The following is a 9,961-nucleotide window of genomic DNA, read 5'->3' on the forward strand; positions in this document are numbered from 1 at the left end:
CGCATGTCCATGATCCTACGTACCTTGTAAATAGGTGCGCCCTCGACAAGGACGGGGGGGAAGACGAACGGGGGTGCGAAGAAAGGGCTTGACACAGGAGACATGGAAGACAGGATGGACGCGACGAAGATGTCGCGGAAGAAGCAGTCGCACAGCGACAGGATTGACGACCTGGGAGACACGGAACGGACCAATGAACCGCGGAGTCAACTTACGAGAAGCTGTCGTAAGGGGAAGGTTACGAGTGGAAAGCCACACTCTCTGGCCGCAACAATACCTAGGACTCTTAATCCTACGTTTATTGGCGGCTCTCACAGTCTGTGCCCTGTAACGGCAAAGTGCAGACCTCACCCTCCTCCAGGTGCGCTCACAACGTTGGACAAACGCTTGAGCGGAGGGAACGCTGGACTCGGCAAGCTGGGACGAGAACAGAGGAGGCTGGTAACCCAGACTACTCTGAAACGGAGATAACCCGGTAGCAGACGAAGGAAGCGAGTTGTGAGCGTATTCTGCCCAGGGGAGCTGTTCTGCCCAAGACGCAGGGTTTCTAAAAGAAAGGCTGCGTAGTATGCGACCAATCGTCTGATTGGCCCTTTCTGCTTGACCGTTAGACTGGGGATGAAACCCGGAAGAGAGACTGACGGACGCACCAATCAAACGACAGAACTCCCTCCAAAACTGTGACGTGAATTGCGGACCTCTGTCTGAAACGGCGTCTAACGGGAGGCCATGAATTCTGAACACATTCTCGATGATGATTTGTGCCGTCTCCTTAGCGGAAGGAAGCTTAGCGAGGGGAATGAAATGTGCCGCCTTAGAGAACCTATCGACAACCGTAAGAATCACAGTCTTCCCCGCAGACAAAGGCAGACCGGTAATGAAGTCTAAGGCGATGTGAGACCATGGTCGAGAAGGAATGGGAAGCGGTCTGAGACGACCGGCAGGAGGAGAGTTACCTGACTTAGTCTGCGCGCAGTCCGAACAAGCAGCCACGAAACGGCGCGTGTCACACTCCTGAGTAGGCCACCAAAAGCGCTGGCGAATAGAAGCAAGAGTACCTCGAACGCCGGGATGACCAGCTAACTTGGCAGAGTGAGCCCACTGAAGAACAGCCAGACGAGTAGAAACAGGAACGAAAAGAAGGTTACTAGGACAAGCGCGCGGCGACGCAGTGTGCGTGAGTGCTTGCTTAACCTGTCTTTCAATTCCCCAGACTGTCAACCCGACAACACGCCCATAAGGAAGAATCCCCTCGGGATCAGTAGAAGCCACAGAAGAACTAAAGAGACGGGATAAGGCATCAGGCTTGGTGTTCTTATTACCCGGACGGTAAGAAATCACAAACTCGAAACGAGCTAAAAACAACGCCCAACGAGCTTGACGTGCATTAAGTCGTTTGGCAGAACGGATGTACTCAAGGTTCTTATGGTCAGTCCAAATGACAAAAGGAACGGTCACCCCCTCCAACCACTGTCGCCATTCGCCTAGGGCTAAGCGGATGGCGAGCAGTTCGCGGTTACCCACATCATAGTTGCGTTCCGATGGCGACAGGCGATGAGAAAAATAAGCGCAAGGATGAACCTTATCGTCAGACTGGAAGCGCTGGGATAGAATGGCTCCCACGCCTACCTCTGAAGCGTCAACCTCGACAATGAATTGTTTAGTGACGTCAGGAGTAACGAGGATAGGAGCGGACGTAAAACGTCTCTTGAGGAGATCAAAAGCTCCCTGGGCGGAACCGGACCACTTAAAGCACGTCTTGACAGAAGTAAGAGCTGTGAGAGGGGCAGCAACTTGACCGAAATTACGAATGAAACGCCGATAGAAATTAGCGAAACCTAGAAAGCGCTGCAACTCGACACGTGACCTTGGAACGGGCCAATCACTGACAGCCTGGACCTTAGCGGGATCCATCTGAATGCCTTCAGCGGAAATAACAGAACCGAGAAAAGTGACGGAGGAGACATGAAAGGAGCACTTCTCAGCCTTCACGTAGAGACAATTCTCTAAAAGGCGCTGGAGTACACGTCGAACGTGCTGAACATGAATCTCGAGTGACGGTGAAAAAATCAGGATATCGTCAAGGTAGACAAAAACAAAGATGTTCAGCATGTCTCTCAGAACATCATTAACTAATGCCTGAAAAACAGCTGGAGCATTAGCGAGACCAAACGGCAGAACCCGGTACTCAAAATGCCCTAACGGAGTGTTAAACGCCGTTTTCCACTCGTCCCCCTCTCTGATGCGCACGAGATGGTAAGCGTTACGAAGGTCCAACTTAGTAAAGAACCTGGCTCCCTGCAGAATCTCGAAGGCTGATGACATAAGGGGAAGCGGATAACGATTCTTAACCGTTATGTCATTCAGCCCTCGATAATCCACGCAGGGGCGCAGAGTACCGTCTTTCTTCTTAACAAAAAAAACCCCCACCCCGGCAGGGGAGGAAGAAGGCACTACGGTGCCGGCGTCAAGAGACACAGACAAATAATCCTCGAGAGCCTTACGTTCGGGAGCCGACAGAGAGTATAGTCTACCCCGAGGAGGAGTGGTCCCCGGAAGGAGATCAATACTACAATCATACGACTGGTGAGGAGGAAGGGAGTTGGCTCTGGACCGACTGAAGACCGTGCGCAGATCATGATATTCCTCCGGCACTCCTGTCAAATCACCAGGTTCCTCCTGAGAAGAGGGGACAGAAGAAACAGGAGGGATAGCAGACATTAAACACTTCACATGACAAGAAACGTTCCAGGATAGGATAGAATTACTAGACCAATTAATAGAAGGATTATGACATACTAGCCAGGGATGACCCAAAACAACAGGTGTAAAAGGTGAACGAAAAATCAAAAAGGAAATAGTCTCACTGTGGTTACCAGATACTGTGAGGGTTAAAGGTAGTGTCTCATATCTGATACTGGGGAGATGACTACCATCTAAGGCGAACATGGGCGTAGGCTTCCCTAACTGTCTGAGAGGAATGTCATGTTTCCGAGCCCATGCTTCGTCCATAAAACAACCCTCAGCCCCAGAGTCTATCAAGGCACTGCATGTAGCACCCGAACCGGTCCAGCGTAGATGGACCGACATAGTAGTACAGGATCTTGATGGAGAGACCTGAGTAGTAGCGCTCACCAGTAGCCCTCCGCTTACTGATGAGCTCTGGCTTTTACTGGACATGAATTGACAAAATGTCCAGCAAGTCCGCAATAGAGGCACAGGCGGTTGGTGATCCTCCGTTCCCTCTCCTTAGTCGAGATGCGAATACCTCCCAGCTGCATGGGCTCAGTCTCTGAGCCGGAGGAGGGAGATGGTTGCGATGCGGAGAGGGGAAACACCGTTAACGCGAGCTCTCTTCCACGAGCTTGGTGACGAAGATCTACCCGTCGTTCTATGCGGATGGCGAGTGCAATCAAAGAGTCCACACTGGAAGGAACCTCCCGGGAGAGAATCTCATCTTTAACCTCTGCGTGGAGTCCCTCCAGAAAACGAGCGAGCAGCGCCGTCTCGTTCCAGTCACTAGAGGCAGCAAGAGTGAGAAACTCTATAGAGTAATCCGTTATGGATCGATCACCTTGACATAGGGAAGCCAGGGCCCTAGAAGCCTCCCTACCAAAAACTGAACGATCAAAAACCCGAATCATCTCCTCTTTAAAGTTCAGGTAATTGTTAGAACAATCAGCCCTTGCCTCCCAGATAGCTGTGCCCCACTCTCGAGCCCGGCCAGTAAGGAGTGATATGACGTAAGCAACCCGAGCTCTCTCTCTAGAGTATGTGTTGGGTTGGAGAGAGAACACAATATCACACTGGGTGAGAAAGGAGCGGCACTCCGTGGGCTGCCCGGAGTAACAAGGTGGGTTATTAACCCTAGGTTCCGGAGACTCGGCAGACCAGGAAGTAGCAGGTGGCACGAGACGAAGACTCTGGAACTGTCCAGAGAGGTCGGAAACCTGAGCGGCCAGGTTCTCAACGGCATGACGAGCAGCAGACAATTCCTGCTCGTGTCTGCCGAGCATGGCTCCTTGGATCTCGACGGCAGTGTTACGAGAATCAGTAGTCGCTGGGTCCATTCTTGGTCGGATCCTTCTGTTATGCAGGTGAATGAGTACCCAAAAGCGACTTGGCGAAAACAGAGTCTTTATTCCAGTAAAGGATATAGGCAATACTCCTGGACAAACAGAGCAGAAAACAAAACATAAAAAACTTAATTCCACTCGTAGTGACGAGGACAGACTGGAGACTCGACCATTAACTGTAGGTTGCCTCGGGAAGGCACCGACCGTAGCAGACTCAGACACCTGCTCACACGCAGCATCTGAGGGAAACAAGACACGACAGGGCGAGACAAAGACACAGCACGGCGAACATCATACAAGGATCCGACAGGACAGAAACGGAAAACAAGGGGAGAAATAGGGACTCAAATCAGAGGGCAAGATAGGGAACAGGTGTGAAAAGACTAGATGATTGAGTAGGAGAATAGGAACAGCTGGGAGCAGGAACGGAACGATAGAGAGAGGAGAGAGAGGGAGGGAGAGAGAAAAAAGGGAACGAACCTAATAAGACCAGCAGGGGGAAACGAACAGAAGGGAAAGCAAAATGACAAGACAATATAAGACAAAACATGACAACTACTGTTGTCCATTCATCTTCACCAATTTCGCTCAACGCACTGCTTGATTCAATCCTGGCATCCACTTCCACTGTCTTCCTCCTAATCGACCACTTCCCATTTTAGGGCTCTCCTTCCTCCGTCATAGTCGTTCTCCCATTATTAGGCTATATCTAAGCTTACATCTTATCACTTTTTGCTTTTCCACCATATCCATCTGTATTTTGTGCATTTTATAACCAATAAATCCAGTCTGTGAACCTCATCCAGACAAACACCCACACAAAACCAATAGTTTTAATCCATGTTTGCAACATAACATTTTGAAAAGATTGGATAACGACTACCTTACGCTGCCTGGTTGGCAATGGGCGGTGCTTGACTTGGTCTGAAATAGGTGTCGGTATTATTTTTGGGTCCCGGTACTGTTTGTATTTAGGTGCTGGAACTTTAAGCCAATATTTAAGGTGTCAGAACTCAAGCTGTAGTACATTTGAGGTGCTAGTACAGTTCCTGTGAGCTTGGGCCCGAGTTAAGCATGGGCAATGGGGCCATTAGGGAAATCCCACACTAAATAGAATTTATCCAGAACCAATTAAGTGAAGTCTGACCTAAGTCCTTCTCTGACTGTACCGAACCATTGGGAAACCAGCAATCCACAACTTTACCCCCATCCCCCAACGTCTCAGCCTGAAGAGTGGAGCTGCGGGTGATGTAATGGCCTTAATTTGACATGATAATGGTTCGTTTATTAGTCTGAGAGAACAACATGAGAACTGTGTGCATTCTACCCATACTGCCCTGAGGCATGTACATCTGTGCTCTGTCTCTCACTATGTTCCCATATTACTACTGCTGTAACTGTGATAAGAGTTAGACATCTTAGAAATTACTACCTTTAGAGACACTTATGCCAGTAATGCCACAATGGGGTCGAAAGAATTGGAATTATTGTACATTTAAAAACGTTTATTCACTAACCAAAATTATATTGTTTATTTGTGACATGCTTTAGCTTGAGGTAGTCTCAGCCTTCTCTTCACACTTGGAGATGCCATTCTCCTATTCAGACCATTTTAGAAAAGTAAACACAAAATTATTTGTGCGAAATTCCTTTATTGCCAAAGTAGACCTGCTAACAAGTTATTTGTCTGACACTTTCTATTTTTCTTGCTTTATTGTGTTTCCCTCTCTAGAGAGATGTTTCATTCTTCCTCTATAACAATGTGTTTGTAGTTGTCTATGTCAGTTATATCGATGTCTCTTCATGATGTCACTATCATTGTGTGTGTGTGTTAGAGGGAGCAGTGTGTTGGTACTGTAACACACGACAACAGAGACACTGCTGCTGAATGCTGGGAACAGGGCGGAACCTTTGATGCCGTCATACTTTTGGCCATGTAGTGTATGTGGACACCTGCTCGTCGAACATCTCATTCCAAAATCATGGGCATTAATATGGAGTTGGTCCCCCTTTGCTGCTATAACAGCCTCAACAATTTGGGGAAGGCTTTCCACTAGATGATGGAACATTGCTACAGGAAATTGCTTCCATTCAGCCACAAAAGCATTAGTGAGGTCGGGCACTGATTTTGGGTGATTAGGCCTGGCTCGCAGTCAGCGTTCCAATTAATCCCAAGGGTGGTCGATGTGGTTGAGGTCAGAGCTCTGTGCAGGCCAGTGAAGTTCTTCCACACCAATCTCGACTTACCATTTCTGTATGGACCACGCTTTGTGCATGGGGGCATTGTCATGCTGAAACAGGAAAGGGCCTTCCCCAAACTGTTGCCACAAAGTTAGAAGCACAGAATTGTCTGGAATGTCATTGTATGCTGTAGCGTTAAGATTTACCTTCACTGGAACTAAGGGGCCTGAACCATGACAAACAGCCCCAGACCATTATTCCTCCTCCGCCAAACTGTACAGTTGGCACTATGCATTGGGGCAGGTAGCTTTGGTGAAATATACTGTAATTCATCACTCCAGAGAACAGGTCTCCAGAGTCCAATGGCAGCAAACTTTATACCACTCCATCAAACACTTGGCATTGTACATAGTGATCTTAGGCTTATGTGCGGCTGTTTGGCCATGGAAACCCATTTCATTAAGATCCTGACGAACAGTTATTGTGCAGAATTTGCTTCCAGAGTCAGTTTGGAACTTGGTAGTGAGTGTTGAGGACAGATGATTTTTACTGTCCCATTCTGTGAGCTTGTGTGACCTACCACTTCACGGCTGAGCCGTTGTTGCTCTTAAAAATTTCCACTTCACAATAACAGCACTTACAGTTGACCGGGACAGCTCTAGCAGGGCAGAAATTTGACGAACTGACTTGTTGGAAAGAAGGCATCCTATGACGGTGTCATGTTGCAAGTCCCTGAGCGTTTCAGTTTTATACCTGTCAGCAAAGAGTGTGGCTGAAATAACCAAATCCACAAATTTGAAGGGGTGTCCACATACTTTTGTATATATTTTTTTAATTTGACCTTTATTTAACCAGGCAAGTCAGTTAACAACACATTCTTATTTTCAATGACGGCCTTGGAACAGTGTGTTAACTGCCTGTTCAGGGGCAGAACGACAGATTTGTACCTTGTCAGCTCGGGGGTTTGAACTCGCAACCTTCCGGTTACTAGTCCAACGCTCTAACCACTAGGCATATATGGTGTATTGTAATGTAGTGGCAGCAAGATACAAACACACGTTCCATCTGCTCGGCAGTTTTCTTTCCCCCAAATGATTGTGAACATCCGATTACATCTGATTAGGAAGCACCGAGCTTTAAGTGTCCTCTAACTGTCAACTCAATTACTGAATAACAGCCTGAGAGAGGCAGAAATAGAGGGAGAGAATGATGGAGGGGGGTGCCAGTTGAAAACACTGCAATATTGTTTAGTAGTTCAAGTAGGGTTAGGTTAAGTAATCCCTCTCACCCCACCCCCCCCCTAAGTTTTAGATGCACTATTGTTAAGTGACTGTCCCACTGGATGTCATAAGGTGAATGCACCAATTTGTAAGTCGCTCTGGATAAGAGCGTCTGCTAAATGACTTAAATGTAAATGTAAATGTAAGTACAGACTGGTTGTGTGTGATGTCTGCAATGTGCTGTACTGTAGTTGGGGCCCAGCTGGGCTTATTGGTGTGTGTCACACATCCCCATTAGGTGAGAATTTTGGCTCGGATGCAGAAAGTACTGGAGGCTGTGTGTGTGTGTTTGTGCATATGAGTGCTTGTATGTATTCATCTGCTGTGAATACATGTACACTGAGTATACAAAACATTAGGAACACTGGCTCTCTACATGAAATAGACTGACCAGGTGAATCCAGCTGAAAGCTATGATCGCTTATTGATGTCACTTGCTAAATCCACTTCAATCAGTGTAGATGAAGGGAAGGAGACAGGTTAAAGAAGGATTTCTAAGTCTTGAGACAATTGAAACATGGATTGCGTTTGGGGGCCATTCAAAGGGTGAACCATTTAAGTGCCTTTGAACAGGGTATGGTAGTAGATGCCAGGCTTTTGTGTCAAGAACTGCAACACTGCTGGGTTTTTCACGCACCAACCAAAGGACATTCCGACACACTTTCGACACCTTTTAGAGTCCACCCCTCGATGAATTGAGGCTGTTCTGATGGGGGGTGGATCTCAATATTAGGAAGGTGTTCCTAATGTTTGGTAAACTCACTGTATTTCATGCACATACTGTAGATTATGTATTTTGTGTTTACTTCCTGTTATCCCAGCTTCCAGTTATTCCATAACTCTTCTAGAAACACTGATGAGCTTCCCGCAGGGACAGCAATCCCTCTCATTACCAATGATGGACGGAGCAGCAGTGAGACGATAATTGCAATATCTGCCACAGATTACAGCGTTGGCATTTTTTCTCTAAATTAACCTATTAACATACAGCCTTCAAAAATAAAAAAAACACCTAGAAATATATGCAGAGAGTTGCTCCTTGATGGTGCCTTCTATTGTATAATCAATCTCTTCATCTGCGGTACAGTCTTGTTTTGAAAATGTACTTCATTCGAGCTCTGATGTGTGTTTTAGATACCTCAGGCAGTATAGAGCAATGCAGTGTAGGTTATGATAGCCTGCTTGTGCTTGGATCACAGGGCAATCTGTCAGCGACTAGGTACAGAATTGTATATTTGAAACACCCGTACAATCTTCAAATCACACAAACTTCCCCACACACACCCACACCCACGTAGACACACACGTTTCAAGTATTCTCACACAGTCTGACAGCAAGATAACAAAGCAAATGATGTGTGACTAAGAGGATTAAAGGTGTTTCTGATTGATCATCTGAGCAGTGTTTCCCTCTCAGTCACTCCCTGCCAGTAAAGATCTGGGGGGAAAACGCACAAACTTCAATCTCCTCTCCTTCCATTTGAGCCATAGTAATCAATAACATATTCTACCGTCAGCTTGCGAGCTATCAGAGCAGTGTGTGTTCATGTGCATGATCTTGTGCTGCCACTGTCACATTGATTAAATGCTTGACGGTCAGTTCCATTGTCTTCCTGTTTCATTTACATAACAGTATCCAGTAATTATTAAATTGTATTCAAATAGTGCCACTTTATTGAATTTAAGGAATTTAATTTGCCTAGGGAAAATTAGGAGGCAGATGTAATGATGTTACACTGTAGTGAATGTGTATAAGATTTAAAGGCTGTGTGCGTGTGTGTTGTCAGCAGCCTGATCTGTGGTTTCGGCCTATGTCTCTCTATGCATAGATACAATACATTCCTCATTTCCCCACTCTATCACATAACTCATTCACACACCGACTCACAGACATGCTTCACACTCTGCTATAACTCCTGTGTCTGACGTTGGTTAACACTAAAACAGTCATATTCAGCATCTCCGCTGTCAGGATCTACACCGCACCATCACTGATATACCAGTACTCACAGCTGGGATAGAGGGAGGTCAGTGGGGAGGGAGAGTGGGAGAGAAGAGAAGCAGTGCAACAACAAAAAAAATACAGTACAAAGGGACAGAAAACGTAAGTGTTTCTATATGTTCTGTCATTCATTTACAATGTCTCGTTGTAGAAGAACTCATTCAGTCTTCCTGCCTTTGTCCCTATGAAACACTGCTCCCTGCCCCCTGCCACAGCTCTGCAACATGACACACTGCACGCTGACTGGACTGTAGCTGTATATCTGTTGTGATTCGTTGTGATGGCCACAAAGGAAGAATAATTTATGAATGCACATACATGCCCATGTATACATAAATACATAGATCAACTTTCCCATCCAAACATACTATAGATACATTTATTTTGTGCTTTTGGATGAGTGAAGTACATCTCAAACTATT

The sequence above is a fragment of the Oncorhynchus gorbuscha genome, linkage group LG04 (assembly GCF_021184085.1).
Source record: "Oncorhynchus gorbuscha isolate QuinsamMale2020 ecotype Even-year linkage group LG04, OgorEven_v1.0, whole genome shotgun sequence".
NCBI lineage: Eukaryota > Metazoa > Chordata > Actinopteri > Salmoniformes > Salmonidae > Oncorhynchus > Oncorhynchus gorbuscha.